The sequence below is a fragment of the Myotis nattereri genome, assembly GCF_964212035.1.
Source record: "Myotis nattereri genome assembly, chromosome: 6".
In the NCBI taxonomy this organism is placed as follows: Eukaryota; Metazoa; Chordata; class Mammalia; order Chiroptera; family Vespertilionidae; genus Myotis; species Myotis nattereri.
The window spans coordinates 81,218,811-81,238,617 of record NC_138081.1 but is presented as its reverse complement, the minus strand read 5'-3'; the positions used below and the strand labels follow the sequence as shown (position 1 = coordinate 81,238,617).

Genomic DNA, 19,807 nt, shown 5'->3' with positions numbered 1-19,807 from the left:
GGGTTTTATATCTATATCTATATCTATATTTATATATCTGTATCTATATCTATATATCTGTATCTATATATGTATATATAGATAGATAGATAGGAATGACACAAAGACAGGAATAGGAAAGACAAATCTGAATTGCAGTAAGTTAAATGTGAATAGATAGTTTGACTTGGTGAGATGTTAACTGACTTTTATTAAAAACTCATAGAAGCAGATGGGTTTTTATTACATACTGATTATTCATTGGTTGTTAAAACACAACAAGTGCTTCATTGACAAATGGATGTAAATTCAGATGAGGTGGAGCACACTTAGGGGTCTGAAAATATTGTTAGAGGAGAGCTATTCTAAGAAGAGTCTGTAAGTTTAGAGAAAGACTTAGGAAATCATAACAGATATTCTGAGTTTAGAAAAGATGGTTATATGGAAAAGAGGCTAAATGCCTTTCCTAAAGCCTGAACTCAGGTGGAAGTATATGGCTAAGAGGAATGTCTTAGTTCAATAGGGAGGAAACGTGCTCCCTCTCCCCATTCTGAGTGGTTCAGAAATAGATGGGTTGAGTTGGAGCACCTAGCTTCTGGAAGTGTCCATACAGTGGGTAGAGATATAGGGGTGATTTGGTGTGAAATGCCTCCACAGAGAAGTTAGAAGTCATCAAGTCTCCAGTCTTTTTCCAAGTCTAATATTCTAGTATTGCATTCTATTATTTTTTGAAGTTCAAACTTGCCTTTAAACTTCTGAATTTTTAAAAATGTTAAGAAAATATTAAATGTATATAAGTGTGTTTTTAGATGCCTTTTGGGATTTAAAATAAAGACATATTTGAGATAATCTACACATAAGTTTGGCACACATGCTCAAAATTTAATGTGGAATTTCCACTTCACCATCAATTGCAGTTCTAAAACATCCTGTGCTATAAAATGTGAAAACACTTTATAAATTACCTGAGAACATTTCAGGAATTTTATTGTGGCTGTGAACCTGAAATGAATTTTTTTTGGTATCTTCCTTTGCTTCATGTGTAACTTGTTGACTTGTTCACTACACGCTGATCTAATAGTGTAGTTAAAATTATAACATATAAATGTATGGCTGAGAATAAAAACTTTCAACATTGACTAAAATGTTATAGGTGTGGTAGAACTTTTTAAATAATATATTTTATATTATATTTATTCTTACACATCAGTGTATACAAATTGCTTCTATATCTTATTTCTAGAACTTTTCTATGCTAGTATTTCATGCAAAGTAATGAACTCAAGAGTTGTTAGGGATTATGTACATGTTCTACCAATTATTCTGTAATTCACTTCAGTTACCATAGCTCCTAAAATATGGGATAATTGTCACCTACACTAATAACTACAATGTTTACCTACTTTATATATAATTATGTAAAAACTCAAATAGGTATCCCAAGAGTTATTCCTAGGTATTGTGCTATAAGAAGGCATGAGTCTATATTTTATAGGAGGGATTTAGTTAAATAGGAGTAGGATTTGTAGTTCTTATAACTTTCAACTATATTGCAAAAGGTATGATTCAAAAAAGTTTACTTTTTGCTAGATTTTACTTTGCAGTATTTTCTCAGTCTCTATATAAAGCAGATAATTGTGATTTTTTATTCAGACATTTATTAAATAGTGATTATTCATTCACAGTGACTAATGTGCTAGACATTTCTACTTGGACCTCAAAGACTAAATCATTGTGCTTTCTTTCTATTCAAATAGATTTGGCAGTGAACTATAAGAAAAAATTTACTTGAACTTTATATGGTATCTCACATCTCCTTTCATAATCTGCTTTACAGTTATGGGGTCACAATTTTAGACCACAATGTAAGAGGAGGAATTGGGACCTAGTGGGCTCCAAAATAGGGAAAATTAATGTTAACCTAGCCTATACATACATGGCATGATCAATGGGGTGGCTAACCATCTAAATTACAGAGTCCAAAGGATGTATGGAATGCAAGGTTGTTTCTAGTCACCATAACTCTCCAGTAGGACTATACCATGTGGGTGCAGCATGGCTGGAAGAGTTTCCAAGCAGGGTAATAGTAATAATAATAATAATAATAATAATAATAATAATAATAATAATAGCAACTCCAGGTCATCTGTCTGGTTTGCAATAGGTCCTTATTTAGCAGCTGGAAACTGTGAACAAAATGAGAAAGTGTTGTCGGTGCCCAAATTATTTAGCTTGTAAAACAGAAGATTGAGGTTTAGGATTTGTGTACAATCACAACTTTGAACTGGGTAGTTAAGCAGGAATTTAGGTAGAAGCCCAGTTGTAGTGAATGAGAAGACAAGATAGAGATTAGAGAAAGACAGAACTCGATTGGTTCTCAAGACTCATTCCAGGTTCAGTATATACCAGGCAGACAGAAAGGATGCTAATTCTGGGCTGAACTAGTAAGACTCAGTTCAAAGGTTAGAATTTGTGCAGGAAATTGGTGGGGTTGGGCCTATGTGTATTAAAATGTGGTTAATGGATGAATGTGTTCAGTGAGTAAAACAGACCAAAAAAAATCCCTGCTCTTGTGGAGTTTATGTTCAAGTTAAGGAGACAGAAACTATGATGGATCTATAATGAATCAGTAATGTAACTAATACCTATCTTCCGTAGAATGTAGTGGGCCATGAGATTCCTGGACAATCAAGTATCGCAGGAATGAAGAGTCAGGAGTTCTAATGGTGGAGGGAGGTTGGCTGCTATTTTCAATAGAGTGATAACGGTTGACCTCATTGAGAAGGTCACATTTGAGCAAACACTTGAAGGTGATGTGGGAGTGATTCACACAGATAGCAGGTGGAAGATAAGTACTCTCACATGGAGAACAGGCTTATGCAGTCTAAGGCTGACATGAAGTTGGAAGGTCAGAGAAATAACGGTGGGAGAGGGGGAAGAGCTGGGTCATTGTAAAGATTCTGCCTTTCAGTCTGAGGGAGATGGGTGGTATTGGAGAGTGTGGAGCAGAGTTAATGAATGAATAAAATACTATTTAACATTTATTTTTTCAAGCAGACTCTAATCCATTGGACTAGCCCATGGTCGGCAAACTGGGGCTCGTGAGCCACATGCGGCTCTTTGGCCCCTTGAGTGTGGCTCTTCCTAAGCCTTAGGAGTACCCTAATTAAGTTAATAACAATGTACCTACCTGTATAGTTTAAGTTTAAAAAATTTGGCTCTCAAAAGAAATTTCAATTGTTGTACTGTTGATGTTTGGCTCTGTTGACTAATGAGTTTGCCGACCACTGGACTAGACCAATAGACCAAATGTAGGGTTATTTTAGATTTATCTCCTGGCCCAAAGAGCATATTTCAGTAATTGCATTGTAGAGTATTCTACCTCAACTATCTTATCATTGGAAAGCTCAGTTGCATCTTTGTAAAACCTTTCTTTTCTTTCTTTCTTTTTTTTAAAAATTTACTTTTGGTATCTCAATTATACTCCACAAATAAAAGATCATCAATATCTAAAAACAACTCAAGGAACTGCTACATATCCTTTTATTTTTCCCCACTGTTCTTAGGAAAATGCCATAGGTTTCTTTGAGAAATTTAAACAAATGTGCATATTAAAACAAAAATAAATTATTCATAATCCCATATGAATATGTATATTTGTTGCTTTCTCTTTCTTATTGTTCATTTCATTATCAGAGGTAAAGTTTTGATACTATGTTGAAAATGACACAATGATGTGTTAATCTGATTACTTCTTTTATGACAAACTTTGAAAGGTTATCTATTTTTACAATCAGAACTTAATCTGTTTCAATTTTTATGACTTCTTTAAAGATAACTGTAAGTCTTTCAGTAACCTTTGGAGTAAGCTAATGCAATTTTGGCCTGACTAAATTCTATTATTTTTAAAAAATTTAGGTGAAGAACATTGCATAGCCTCTCTCTCTCTCTCTCTCTCTCTCTCTCTCTCTCTCTCTCTCTCTCTCTTTCTTTGTCTCTCTCTCTCCTGGTATATAGAGTGTGCACACTAAATAGTGAATGATATAATAACAGAAAGAGGAAAGCTAACTTTTAGGAAAACACACATACTTTTAAGTGTTGAAAATTATGGACAAAGTTAAGAGCGTGATGCTACCCATTGCAGGCAGTTAAAATCTCTACTCACATACAAAAAAAGACCAAAGATAGAATTAGCCAAGACATGAAGAAAAGGTGTAAAATCTTGGAATGCTAAAACATGATGTTCTCACTAACTGTTTAAGTAAAAGTGATGTTTCCAGGAGACCACCAGCTGTCATTCAAAATATATCATAGAAGCTAATATTCAAGACTCCCCACCAGTTTCCTTACCATGCCTCCATACTTTTCAAGCTTATAAGGTGGAAAGGATTCCATTTTACTTTTTCCAAATTAATCTGTTTTCACTCACTTTTTATAAAGACAGTTCCCTCCCTCCATGCTTTTACTAAGTTGTTTGAAACATCACAAAACTTTCCTCTTTCCTTGGCACACCCTACGTTTGCACACCATACCTCCTCTTCTACATTTAAAATGGAGTTAAAAGCTCATTTCCTCCATGTGCTCAGTGATGAACCCTATATCTGATCATGTCTGTCACCTCTGCCCCTCAGATCATTATGTTGAGTGTAACTCTTCATCATATCATGTTTTTGATGTTTTTTTTTTCTTATTTTTTTCTTCCTGGATTTATGCCTTTATATGCTGAGAGTGTGGGAGAGGTGGTATTTGTGCTGAAATTATTTTTATTTTTTAAATACCAACTGAAGCACCTAGTGATTGAATTCTGTGGGAAATTAAGAGGCCATTGCAACATTTTCAATTGGGAATTTACTTAAACGGAATAGAAACATGGAGTGACACTTTAATCCTTATTCCCTTGGTGGGTGTTCTTCATAGATAGAAAAGTAAAGTGATTGAAAAGACAATATGGATCAAATAATAAAGAAACTTTGCATTCAACTATGGAATTATTAGCATACTAGCAAATTAAATACTTCAAGTTAAATATTCTACTAAAACTGGGAATTAATGTCAAACACTTAAAAAATTCTGTTTGCTGAGTAGCTAATATAACTTTTAGAGCAGAGCCTATAAACTAAGTGTCTAAATTTAAGTTACTACATAACTTGGTTATCTTGATTTTTTATGGAGAGAGAAAATCAAATCCTATCTGATAGTCTAAATTACAGCCTCTTTTTTTTCACCATGCTGCTATCATATGTTTTACATTTGTGTAACATCTGGCATCTAAGAAGTTTTATTGCCTTGACCACCATTTCCACTCCTCTGTGCAAAGCTTTTTTTTTTTTTTTTTTTTTTTTTTTTGCATGAAGCAGTACAGGATATCCCTGCAGTTGGAGTAAGGGGTATCCCCTGAGTCACTTACCTGATAAAAATAGGAAGTGATAAAATAGAATCCCAGTTTGTCTAAACCCAGACATGCATTCTAGTTCTACATAAATTCTCTCTAATATTGAAAGTAGCAATTTTTCTTTAGAAAAGGAGAAAGCTAATATGAAAATCACAGTATTATAACAATATTTAGGGATGGTAGGGTTATTATAGTTGAAATTTGAATCTGTAGGTGATGTAACATGGTTTTTGATTTAGTAAAAAATGATGATTTCTCATGTTCTCCAGAGGGAAATGTCCATTTTTTTTAGTGTGTTTCAGTTAATTCTTACTTCTTTTTCCACTTAATTGAAGTGTTTAATTAATTTTCTATTCTACTCATAAATACGACCAGACACAACTTAGAATTTGCATGTTGTGTTGTTTTATATTAATAGCACATCTATTTTCAATCTTTTACTTAGATTTTATATGCTTTTATATATTAGGGACTAAAAATGCAATTTATTATAATCCAGTTATTCAAGTGTTGCCGTTAAAATCTGATGTTATTTTGAATACTCCCTTTGAGGAATCTGGGAGACTTACAATGAAATCATCGTTTCACCAGATTTCTTTCTAATAAGACATTCACCATTACTGGAATTATATCTTGTGCATTACATCCCATTGATGTAATTTTAAACTTCCATTATACTTCACTATAAATGGAATTTTATTATATCTGACTCCATTATAAGTGGGTTACAGTATTGTTGACATTTACAGATCTTAGTGTCTTGGTATGCTCTGCATTATAATGCATTATGTGTGCCTTTAATTCTATTCTAGAGAAAGTACTATTGATTTACATGGTTTTGTAGGAGAGTTTTGTTAAATTCCATTGCTTGATTTCATGGTGGCTTTTTCCCTCCCTGATATCATTTGAAAATATATCTCAATGTATTTTATCCAATAGTTTGGATAAAAATAAGAGAAAACTTATGGATTATAAATATGTTTTTGTGAGTTTTCTCTATGTCATTATATAAAGCCTTTGTGGATCTTAAGCTGTAATTGTAGCTTTCTCTTACAACTTTCTTTTATTCTATACTTTATTGTGAAGCTCTTGTAGAAAATTATTTTAAATAGTGCTTAGGACACCTTTCCCTTTTAAAGAGTGAAATTAATAGGACTACATCAAACTAAAAAACTCCTGCACAGCAAAAGAAACCATCAACAAAATGAAATGGGAACCCACTGTAAGGGAGAACATATTTGGCAATGATACATCTGATAAGGGGTTAATTTCCAAAATATATAAAGAACTTAAGCAACTCAACACCAGGAAGTAAAACAATCCAATTCAAAAAATGGGCAAAGGCCCTGAATAGAAACTTTTCCAAAGAGGACATACAGATAGATAGCCAATAGACATATGAAAAAATGCTCAATGTCACTAATCATCAGAGAGATGTAAATTAAAACCACAACAAGATATCACCTCAGGTCTTCCAGAAAGGCTACTGTCAATAAATTAACAAACAAGTTCTGGCAAGGATGTGGAGAAAAGGGAACCCTGGGGCATTGTTGGTGGGAATGCAGACTGGTGCAGCCACTGTGGAAAACAGGGTGGAGCTTCCTCAAAAAATTTAAAATGAAACTGCCTTTGACTCAGCAATCCCACTTCTGGAAATATATCCTAAGAATCCTGAAACACCAATTAAAAAGAATGTATGCACCCATATGTTCATAGCAGCATTATTTACAATAGCCCAAATCTGGAGACAGCCCAAGTGCCCATCAGTAGATGATTGGATAAAAAAGATTGGTATGTTTATACAATGGATTACTACATGGCCATAAAAAAGAAGAAGCACTTACCTTTTGGGACAGCCTGGATGGACCTGGTGATTATTATGCTAAGTGAAATAAGCTAGTCAGAGAAAGACATATATCATATGTCCCTTATATGGGGAATCTAATGTACAAAATAAACTGACAAGCAAAATAGAAAAAGAGGCATGGGTACATGGAATAGGCTGACAACTGTTAGAGGGAAGGCGTGTAGGGAGGACTGGATGAAAGAAGGTGAAGAGATTAAAAAAGAATATATATGCATAAAGCCCATATACACAGACAACAGTGTGGTGATGGCCAGAGGGATCAGGGAACGGGGACATCTGTAATAGTGTCAACAATAAAAATAAAAAGGGAGAAATGCCCTTCACAGCAGTTTTAATAAGCATTTTTAATTCAACAATAAAGTCATTTGGATGGAGCATAATTTTTGTTTGTTTCTATGTTCCAAGATAAGAGTATCTGGAGGCTAGATTTCCTGCTAAGTTCCTTAGCATTATTGCCAGGTCAGGACCGAGGCATATAAACATGAAACATGTTGTTCAGCATCTGGAAGGCAGAATACAATAAGCATTGTTAATTTAGTTGAAGAAAAAGACAGCTGTGTAAGATTAGCTTTCTTGTGTATGTGTGGGAGTTAACAGAATAATGTCTCTTTCCAAAAGATGTGTATATCTTTCTTTTGCTTATATGCAAATTTTAATTAATGAAGGAATTCATCAGCTAAATGAAACAATAAATTGTTTTATAATTCAGTTGGAAATTGGTTGACAAGTTGTCTTCTGAGTAATGATATGAAGTTCTAGAAACCAGATAACTTCCAAAATCTCTCTAGCCCAGCGATTTTCAACCTGTGTGCTACAAAACACTGATGTGCCACAGAATTCCTAAAGAGTGCAATGTCTGACTATTTAATCAGGGGCACTGACCTCTTCTCTCTTAGATTTTCAAGCAAAAAAAACCCCAAAAACATGAACAGCCAACACAACAATAGCGGTCTGGTGTAAATGAATCAAAATCCAACCTTGTCATTGTCAGATTGGCAAAATATAGCATATAATTTTTGTTGTGCCACAAAATTTTAGTAATCTATTTGTGTGTGCCATGAGGTGAAAAAGTTTGAAAATCACTGCTCTAGACTATGCACTATATTCTGGGTCATAGTTTCCTGTAGAACAACTCTTATTTCCAAAACCAACCTTTATGTTAACCATTATTTAGAGCCCTGGCCTAACTGATGTCTTGCATGCAATTAAACTGCCATTGTTCTCCAATCTGTACTTTGATCATTCTCTAGGTTACACACGTTTATGTAGATGTGTGTAATAAGATTCCTTAATGTAGTTTGTATGTTGAGTTTAAACCTCTCATTTTCATTTAGCATTTACAGCTTTAACTGATTTTGTCTTCTATCGCAAAAGGGGTACCCAGTCTATGTGAGACATTTATTCATTTTGTTTCCACTATTCCTGAGACCCCTGAGGTCTGGTGTTGTTGTGGCTGCCATTCTATAGCTGAGGAAATGAGGCTCCTCCTGGACTATAAGATATTTACAGCATGTCATATAGGCAAAGCCTCTTTTTTTAAAAAACAACTTTTTTGAATTATAACTTACATACAATAAAATTAACATATAGGTATACATCTAGATGACATTTAACAAATGTATATACTCCTGTAAGTACCACCCAAATCAAGAAAAAAAAAACAACACATTTCCACTTTCCCAGAAAGTCTCCCCCTTGTTCTTTGCAGTCTCTTTTCACGCCCCACCCCTGATCTGATTAGTTTCATCTGTCCTAGAAATTCCTTCATACGAATCACCAACTGTGTACTTGGTACTTTTTAGTTTCTGCCCTCTTTCGCACAGCCTAGTGTTTTTAGAAACCATCCTTGTTTTTGTGTTTATCTATATTTTGCTCCTTTTAATTGTCAAGAGTTTCCAACCTATGAATGTATCTCAGTTTTTAAATTAACACCTGTTGATGACATTCAGGCAGTTCCCAGTGTTTAGCTATTATGAATAAATTTGGCATATAAAAGTCATGTACAAGTCTTTCTATGGGTATGTTTTCATTTCTCATATTTATCTAGGACTGGAATTTCTGGATTGTATGGAAAATACTATCCATGTAATAGTATAATAAATGGGAAAAATTGTTTTCCAAAGTGGTTGTTTCATTTTACTTTCCCAAAACAAAGGCATCATATGATCTTAATCTAGTGATTACTTCTAGCAACATAATATTTTGGTAAGCTAACTTTTGGGATAAACAGTGATGATATAATTGGTCATTTTTCTCTCTAATCCTTCTTTTCTCTGTGTGTGTCTTTTAAAGAAGTAAAAAAATAAAATAAAAAGCTTGTTTTATATGGGATGATTTTAAAAATATATTTTTTTATTGATTTCAGAGAGAAAGGAAAAGGGAGAGAGAGAGATAGAAATATCAATGATGAGAGAGAATCATTGATCAGCTGCCTCCTGTACCCCCCTACTAAGAAGCTTTCTGGCAAATTTTTCTATTAAAATTCTACATATGCATACAAAACGGAAGAAATAGATTGTTCAACTTTTAGACCAGGTTTTTAGTCACTTGTTAGAGAATTGTTCTGTTATAGTATTATCATCATGGGTAAAGCAACCATAATAATAATGGGGAAAGAAAAGTCTCAATTTATCCACTAGACAAGAATGTGTTGAATACATACTATGAGTAAGAAAGGGTTTTTCTATACTGTACTTGCAAAAATGAGCAAAGACTTTTTTTGTGTGCAAGAATCTAATCTAATAAAAGAGAAAATGCAAATTGAGGGCATAGTGGGGACCCCCACCCTGAAGGGGCTGTGGCCAACCAGCAAACAGACATCAGCCCCTCACCCAGGCTGGCCAGCACCCCAGTAAGGGCCCCCACCATGAAGGAGTTGTGGCCAGTCTAAAAATGGCCCTCAGCCCCTCACCCAGGCTGGCCAGGCACCCCAGTGGGACCCCCACCCTGATCCGGGACACCCTTCAGGGCAAACCAGCCCGCCCTCACCCATGCACCAGGCCTCTATCCTATAATAAAAGGGGAATATGCAAATTGACCCTAACAGCAGAACAACTGGGAATGACTGGTCACTATGACACAGTCATAGTGCTCAATGCAGGAGTTGCCCCCTGGTGGTCAGTGCGCTCCCACAGGGGGAGCTCTGCTCAGCCACAAGCCAGGCTGCCGGCTGCCAGTACAGCGGTAGTGGTGGGAGCCTCTCCTGCCTCCTCAGCAGCGTTAAGGATGTCCGACTGCAGCTTAGGCCTGCACCCCGCTGGCAAGTGGACATCCCTTGAGGGCTCCCGGGCTGCCAGAGGGATGTCTGACTGCCAGCTTAGGCCCAATTCCCCGGGGAGTGGGCCTAAGCCAGCAGGTGGTCATCCCCGAGGGGTCCCAGACTGCGAGAGGGCACAGGCTGGGCTGAGGGACGCCCCCCCCCCGCCCCCCACAAGTAGACAAATTTTTGTGCACCGGGCCTACAGTTGAATAAATATAGAATGAAGTAATACATATATACAATGTGATCAATATAGGCAGTCTGTATGTGGAAAGAGAGTTTTACTCTGCACAGGCTTCTGTTATAACTTTTCATATTGGAAAAAACATCTACATGAACTTAAGCCATATCTGTACTTTAGTTGTTTGGCAACACTAATAATTTGGTTTTACTTATTATTAACTAGAGGTATTTAATGCAAAATTTTAAAATTTCTTTTAAAATTGCGTATTTGTGGCTTGTTGCAACACAGTGACTAAAGCTACTATGCTTCTACATCTGGAATCTGATTTGTGGGCATTGTATACAGGATATTTCATAACGACAGTAATAAAGCCATCCCAGTTAAGCTCTCAGATCAGATTAGATGTGCTTATTAGCAATAAAATATAGTCAAAATATGCCAGGCATACACATATTTTTAGGTAATTGGAATTACTTCAGCACATAGTCAATCCAAATTAAATGAGTTTTTAATTGAAGTTTATGTGCAAGAAAAGAGAAAATTTATCTGTTATGTACACTATATATGCTTTTAATATCATAGCTGTCTTAGAGATATTCTGATAATGAGTGCGAGTACCATTAAATGCAGCTGTTCTCTTCTGCTGTGGGTACAAATGTATGGCAAAATTAGACCAAAATTAGAAAAATGAAAAAGGGATTGTGGGGGAATGGAGGAGAAAAACATTACAAGAGGAAAGCTAACTTCCTCAGCCTTTCTTTTCTCAAGGTTGTTAACCAAGATAGTTTCTGGCCCTAATAGTGACGGAAACATGGGGAGGGATTTTATTTCTATTTTAAAAATAGCTCGATATGGCTCAAGGTTTCCTTTAGTTGTTTAGCTGTCACAACTCCCAAAAGCCACATGTTTGGGGATGTTATGCTAATTTGATACTTTAAACCAATGCATGTGCTCTATGGCTTCTTGGTGTACCTGGGGAGACAAATGCCGCTTAAATAGCATTTAGGTACGTTGGATATTGCACTTTAGAGAATATATGTATGTTTATTACAAAAGTGAATGTTGAAAATAGGAAACAAAATGTGAAATGAGCAACTAAGAAATACTCCTTGTGATGAATTACGCAGTATAATTTAATGATCTAATCCTCCATTATATATGTAGGTAATACTTGTTTCAATTCAGCATAGCTCCTGGACCCTGAACATGCCTGTCCAATCTCATAATTTTGAAATAGTTGTGTTCACTTCTAAAGAAGAATTCACTTTATTTTTATTTTATTTTATTTGTTTTAATTTTAAAGATATACTGCTTTGGTAGATAAATAACAAAGTGTTTTTATGGGCATCTCCATATAGAAAAATCTTAAGGTAATTCTTTTACTTTAGCTGTAAGGTAAAGATAGCAAATTCTCTAAAACAGGCTGATAACGGTACGTGGGTTAGTCATTTTTGAGTTCATTGCTATTGAACCTAAATATGTATGTTTAAATTTATAATATCTAAAATGTGTTCTTAAATTTGGTAGAATGTTCATATTGTATAGCCATTTTACAAATTAGTCAATGCAATAGAATATTCATAATATATGGAATTATTCAATGTTTAAATTTTACTGAAAGCACTTTCCTGCCAAATGTTTCTATACCTAATGTACATTACTGAGTTTGAGCAACAGTCAGAACACAAAACAATTAGCTATGCCACTGATGAAAAGCTCTACTTGGAGCAGTTTGTTGCTAGACCTATTAGGCAGCAGAGATAAGGTTGAGATGGCAGAATACATAGTTGGTCTAATTGGAAATACTTTGCTTCACATGAAACATTCCGAAAGCAATTGGAAATACATTGCCCGAGTGCCAGTGCTGTGTATTCAATATTTGACCAAGTGCTGAAAAGCAACTTATATTTATTGTTTTTTCTTAATCCTCACTGGAGGTTTTGTTTTTATTGATTTTGACGAGAGGAGAGAGAGAGAGAGAGAGAGAGAGAGAGAGAGAGAGAGAGAGAGAGAGAGAGAGAGAGAGAAAGAAGAGAAGAGAAGAGAAGAGAAGAGAAGAGAAGAGAAGAGAAGAGAAGAGAAGAGAGAGAAGAGGGGAGGGGAGGGGAGGGGAGGGGAGGGGAGGGGAGGGGAGGAGAGGAGAGGAGAGGAGAGGAGAGGAGAGGAGAGGAGAGGAGAGGAGAGGAGAGGAGAGAAGTGGAGTGGAGAGGAGAGGAGAGGAGAGGAGAGGAGAGGAGAGGAGAGGAGAGGAGAGGAGAGGAGAGGAGAGGAGAAACATTAATTGGTAGCCTCTTCAATGCACTGCAATCGGGGATTGATCCTGCAACCTAGGAATGTGCCGTGACTGGGAATTGAACCCTCAACCTTTAGGTGTATGGGATGATGCTCCAACCAAGGGAGCCACCCATCCAGGGAAACCTACATTTACCTTTGTCAAAAGATTTTATAAACATTCTGCTTAGATACTTACATGAATAAGACAAAAGATGATGGAAAAAACATCCTGCTTTCCTTTAAAACACACACACACACACACACACACACACACACACAACTTATCCCTATACAAACATACATACCTACACACTCACATATTTTCCCCCTTTTGATGGCTAATCTGTTTTTTAGATTAGTCTGTGGTTGAGTTGTGGGAGTGCAGGGTAAGAGCTAAGGAAGGAATTCCACCCAGAGCATTTCTGATTTCCTTAGTATTGTGTGGGATGGCATAAGAGCTCTCTTCTAATTGCGCAGGATAAATACAGCCCACTGAACTGCTTAGCAGCAGTTTACCACAAGCCAGTTATAGTGTCAAAGACATTGGAACCTTTTCTTCTCTATTTGAATAATGATAAATGCCTTCACGCTCTGTGAGAACTACTGAAGTGTGTTTCTCTGCAGGTAAGCTTGGCAGTGTCTTATAGAACTCCACTCAGAGCATTACTTAAACAGTGTGAAATACATTGTCTGACAAGAATTGTATTGCAATTTGGAATGATGTGTATGCAAGTGGATAGCCTGCCAGTTATTTGTAGTTTAAAAAATGGACCTCTGAGGCCACAATAGAAAACCTTAGTCTTTATTTGGATATTTGCAGTGAAAACTATAATTGTTCCTTGTGGGAAAGTAAAGTAAATTCAATCATTTGGCCACAGTCTATCAAATATGTATGGTGAGAGACAACTTGCTTACTCTTTATTTCTAAAATAAGATGTATAATATAATATCTCACTATTATTGAATATAATTTTCATTGAAATTGAAATACTTGATTGCATGTGTATCTAATGCTTAATTATGTCTTTTCTGGCTGTTGTTATTTATTATCTAATGATTGTGCTATTATTATTTGCTGCTAGTTTGTCACCATCCCTCACCCTTGGTAATGATAGTTTTTCTTCTCATGGAAAATGTCAGTAATGGGTTCATGGTCCTAGCTGGACAGCAAAATAGCCGAGTAACCAAAGAGCCTATTTGGCTAAAAGGGGATATGAGAATGGAGGCCAACCATTTCAAAGTCCTTGGCAAATTTTTGAAAGACTCCAATTCTATTGATTCATGTTCTCATTCACTGAGTCTGTAGGCACTCTAGAGTAAATGTTGTAGAGAGAACAGTAGGTATAGATACCGATTTTAGCAATTGAACAATTGGTATTTGAATCACTGAGTTTCTGATATGTGAATACCTCACTAGTTATATGATTACATTTGAATTGGAGTATGCAATGCTCTTTTATTTTATTTTTTTAGAGTTACGCTTTTTATTGACTGTGTTACAAGAGGTTTAGTCAAAAAGAACAAAGCCCATGTCATCATCAGATTCCTCTTTCTTTGCTTCCGCTTTCTTCTCAGTTGGCGCAGCAGCGGTGGAGGGGGCAGGACCTCCTGCAGGTGCAGCACCAGCTGCTGGGGCAGGTCCACCAGCCTCCGTATTGTAGATGAGGTTCCCAATATGGACATTGGCCAGAGCCTTTGCAAACAAGCCTGGCCAGAAAGGGTCAATACTTACCCCAGCTGCTTTCTTCTGATCTTATCCTCTGTCACGGTCACTTCATCTTCCTGCAGGATAAGGGCCCAGTGGATGCAGGTGACTTCCGAGACCAAGGCCATGGTGTGGGCAAGTGCTGGGCGAGCACTGCTGCTGCTAGAGCACTGATAGCTGCTAGGTGAAGTGAGGGCCTCACCCCAAAGCAGCCTTAGCTTCTTTGGAAGGACAGAGCACCTTAGGGGCATCTAGGGAAAGGGGTGAGTATGCAATGCTCTTATAATTGTGCATGGCAATTGAATGCAGAAACCTGAAAAACCTCAACACTCTGGTAATCTTTCCATAAAATAACTAGCCTTTCAAGTCTTTCTCCCCTTATGCATTATTTTTCTTTTATCCAACGATTGCTTTTAAAGTTAGAGTCTGGTTGCATACAACTTTAAGATCCCATGTAGGGTGGGGTTTCTCAAATGTGTGGACATAGAGAAGTCTTGGAGGCATCAACTTGGAGAAGCTGTTGTGTTCTGTAAACAGTGGCTTTGAGGTCAGCCCATGACTTAGAGCTAGAGGTGATTCATAGCCTTTCCACCCAACATATTTTTTAAAAATCTGAGCAGTCAAGTAAAGTTGGACACCCATTGGTCTTAAAGCTGGATTTTTTTTCTCTGTTTTAATAGGAATGATGTAGATAAGTTATGATGCGAATGGTAAGATAGGATCTGATAAGGTGGAATTTGGGGAAGTAGAACCTCTAAAACATTAGTTTTAAGATAGAGGAGGAGTTTTGACTGTTCCCTTCCCCCAATTATCTTTACGTTTTTGTTCCCCCTTCTTTACCTCAAGCCACCTATTCTTGTTCTTTCTTTTCCTCATTCTCTTTGGGTTGGATTTTTATTTTATTTTATTTACTCTATCTCATGATGTCTCAGTGCCTCTCCTTGTTTCTCCCCCTCATAAATAGAATGTGAAACTGAAGCCCTTCCCCTTTAAAAAAGCCTGGTGATAGAAGCAGTATATATTTATTGCGTTCTCATTGCAATTAAAAACTACATATAAGCAAAATCAAAGAGAAAAAAATGTATTATTTAACACCAGATGTTGATTGAGCATCTTGAAGAATTGTAAGTATATATAGAACAATTTATATTACCTTATTTTTCTTAGCTACTTAAGAGTTTGGTCCATGTTCCCAATTTTAAAAAGCCATTTTCTAAAAATTTTACTTTCTACTTTATTCATTTTCCATGCCACATAGGATAAATTTTATTTGCTTTATATGTGGACTATTAACCTCAGTGGAGAAAAAGGTTTCCCTGACCTGCTTTAGGATTTATGTATTAAAATATTTAGTTATAAAGGGAAGAACTCCGTATTACTTATTCTAAAGGGAATTTTAAATCCACCATAACTTCTTTACTGATTGTATACAATGTTGAGTATTATTTTATTTTCTTACAAATATTTTCTTTTTCTTTTATCTTATCTCCTTATATCTCTTTTCCTTTATTTTTATCTTACTATTCTTCATTTTTCCTCTTTACTCCCTTTCTCTTAACTTTATTTTTATAGAGTGATGTGGATCAACGTGGTGTGAGAGAAATGTTACTTTTATCATTTTCTGCTGAGTGAAAGGTTTGCAAGAAGTAAACGTAATTATTTCCCCCAACTTGATGGTTTTACTAAAAAACAGGTATTATTATTATAAATTTTCTAAATTTACAACTCAATTTAGTAAAGTAGAACTCCTGGACTTGATGTTAGAAATATTGGAAACATACACTCAAAATCTGAGTAAACTTGCTTGAGTAAATGTACACACATTTGCCCTGCAGTAATAGTTTCATTTATCTGAAAATTTAATAAGTTAAAAAATTCTCTAATCATAAAAACCTACATAATACTGAATTATCTAAAGAGAGGTCGGAATTAATAAAAAGAAATAAAATAATGTTGGAAGTTAGAATTTACACATTTATTGTCTTCTACTCTTCTTCAAGCTCTTCTTCTCCAATAAATATTTAGAAAAGCACTGTCAGCCCACTGTCCAACTAGAAACCTAGCAGGCATCCTAGTCTATATTTTATTTAGTTTCTCTATTACTCCGAACATTCCCTTTGTAAGAGGGATAATATTCCAGTGTTATGAATTCTTCAGGGGACCTTCGCACCTCTGCCAATTCTTTTGTCATCACTGGTCCAGGGGCTGGTCTAGTCTAGGAGTTGGTGATGATGGATTGTGGAGGAACTAATTCAGCGGCGAGCAAATTCCATTTACTTTCAAATACCCTAATGGATTCTTACCTGAATTCTAACCTTTTGGATTCAGAAACCACAGATTTCAGATCTTTATTCGTTGTTCTCTTCCTCCCCTGCCTCCAATCTTTGATTCCCTACAATAAAAGGATGCCCTCATAGTCAAAGATTCAGCCAGTATTGGCCAGATGGGAAAAAACGTAACACATAAGTATTTCAAATTGTTAATTTGTCTAGCACACACTTACTAAAGTCTAATAAATCCGATTTCCTGCAAACCTATTAGTTGAACCGTTTAAAACTGTTTGCAGGTTAAAAAAAATGGTGAGCAGCAGCTTCATATAGTTCAACCTAATATTACGCCATCAATTTTCTTACAGGTTCACAATTGTAACAGTGATTCAGGCCACCATCGTCGCACATGTAGGAGTCATCACAGTGGTCTTAATGGATCTTCCCGCTTTCCCCCCTCCCCTCTCCCATTTGTTTATTATACTTCAGCTAGGGCAAGCTTATTAAATGCAATCGTATTGAGCCACTCCTCTCTATAAAATTCTGTAATGACCTTAGTATTTGTGGTTTAAAAGTTGTGTGGCCATGCATTCCAGTTACTCTCTGATAGCCCTGGTTTACACCTACTGCTCCCACCTAATTATTAAAGGTGCCCCTTTTTATTCTCATAAGTGGCCTGGTTGGTAGATGAATTTTATTTATAAGGTACTTCCTGATCTGGCCTCTGCATTTCTCTCCAGCCTCATCTCTCACATTTTAAATTGCAATCTGAGCTCTAGACACTCTGAACTCCCTTGGATTTATGGAACATGTCACGCATTCTCTCAGTTCTGAGCTTGGCCCCATGATGGTGTCACTGCCTGCAGCACCCTCTGTTAACCTGAGTAATTTCTGCCAATTTGTCATGATTGCTCTATATAATTCCTACAGGAAATACTTTCTGATCTCCAGACCACTTGGATTTCCCTGTTTCTGTGCTGATGTTTGTTCTGTATATCCCCAATCAAATCCTCTTCCCACTGAACATGTTTGTATAGATTTCCCGTGCTTTCTTTTAGAACATTAGTTCTGGAAACACAGGACTTAGTTTATTCACCACCGTAATCACCAATGCTTATTAATAAGTGTTTATTACTACATTGATGTTACTAAAAATACACATATGTGTTAAATGAATTTGTGAGACAAAATTAATTTTAGTGTGATGTGGCACTTTGGCACCTGCTCTTGACTTTGTATATTGCAAGAGGGATGTTGAGAGAGTATAAAGCACTATAATGAGGGAGAAGAAAAGGAGGCAAGAGAAGAACAAATGGGGAAAACACTGAGAGGCTTTGAACTGACAGTTTGGGTGGACACCTACATTCCTTTCCTATCACCTGATTCTGTCCGCACTGCTGCTCCCACTTATCCTAGCAGGGGCACTTAGAAAGCCTGAAAACCATTATATTTTGCCTGCAGTGTGCAAACTTATTAGAATATTTTATATAGTAACATAATTCTCAGTAAGTGCAGAAAGTAATTATCTTTGAATTTGAGCAAGTATTAGACTAAGATAATCTCTCCATTTTAAAGTTGGCATTAAATAAGAACAAAATAATTTCAGAAATGGTGACCCAAAGTAAGGGCTGTTTCAATCCAATTTATAGCATTTACCTCCAGAAAGTGAAAAATGAAAAGCTGTTTGCAAGGTATCATTGTGGGTTGAATTGTGTCCTCCAAAAAGATATGTTGAAATCCTAACCCCAGTACCAATGAAGGTGACTTTATTTGGAAACTAGTGGCCTGGTGCACGAATTTGTTCTTATTAAAAGGAAATTAATTAGAAGAAATATTTTAATAGCACTGTTCGCCCTTTCTCTATAATAGAAGTGTCAACCAAATTCACGATCAACAATGACAAATTGAAACATGCGTGCAATTGGTGCCAGCGAGAGGTTTATTTGTATCATGCATGTGCAAGTCAACTTAGCCTTTTATAGATATAGAATAAACTTGCTTAATTAGACCTGCTTTCTGATTCCAGCCCAGTGAAACACCCAACTTCTCTTTCAGGTAATTGTCAGCTACACAGCAGTAAATATCAACACAAAGCAGATTATTATTGTAGATCACGCAAGGAGAACAAAGGGTAAAATATTTAACTGCAGCAGAGTTTGACTATATTTTGTGCAGTGAGAAAACCTGAAGTCATTTTCTTTTTTTAAAAAAATATATTTAATTGATTTTTTTACAGAGAGTAAGGGAAAGGGATAGAGAATTCGAAACATCGATGAGAGAGAATCATTGATCAGCTGCCTCCTGTACATCCCCAACTGGGGATGTGCCTGCAACCAAGGTACATGCCCTTGACCGGAATCGAACCTCGGACCCTTCAGTCTGCAGGCCGACGCTCTATCCATGAGCCAGACTTTTAGGGTTGAAGTTATTTTCAAGGCCCACCATTTCTTACTTCTTTTCAGTCAGGTCCAGGTTCTAAGCTTTCTAAATCTCGCTTTTCTGGCTAATGAAAAGAAAATAGGATTCCCTCGAGTCTCCTCTCTAACTACTCCAGGACTTCTGTGAGGATCAAATGAGATGAGGCTTGAGAAAACGCTTCACAGACAATTGGTTAGAGCAGTGGTTGGCAAACTGCGGCTCGCAAGCCACATGCGGCTCTTTGGCCCCTTGAGTGTGGCTCTTCCACAAAATACCACGTGCGGGCGCGCTCGTACAGTGCGATTGAAACTTCGTGGCCCATGTGCAGAAGTTGGTATTTTGTGGAAGAGCCACACTCAAGGGGCCAAAGAGCTGCATGTGGCTCGCGAGCCGCAGTTTGCCGACCACTGGGTTAGAGTGTGAAATGTTTGCACCTGGCTATAAAGCAAGTCATGTTCCTGG

General features: G+C 36.5%; 1 protein-coding gene and 1 pseudogene across 3 annotated transcripts in view; one reads left to right on the top strand and one right to left on the bottom strand.

The window, feature by feature from the left end:
* LAMA2 (laminin subunit alpha 2) overlaps positions 1-19,807 on the top strand; it is a 478,805-nt gene that overhangs the window by 4,226 nt on the left and 454,772 nt on the right. The window lies entirely within an intron of this gene.
* LOC308520813 (large ribosomal subunit protein P1-like) lies at positions 14,463-14,788 on the bottom strand (annotated as a pseudogene). The gene has a single exon. The product of its transcript is annotated as a large ribosomal subunit protein P1-like (transcript).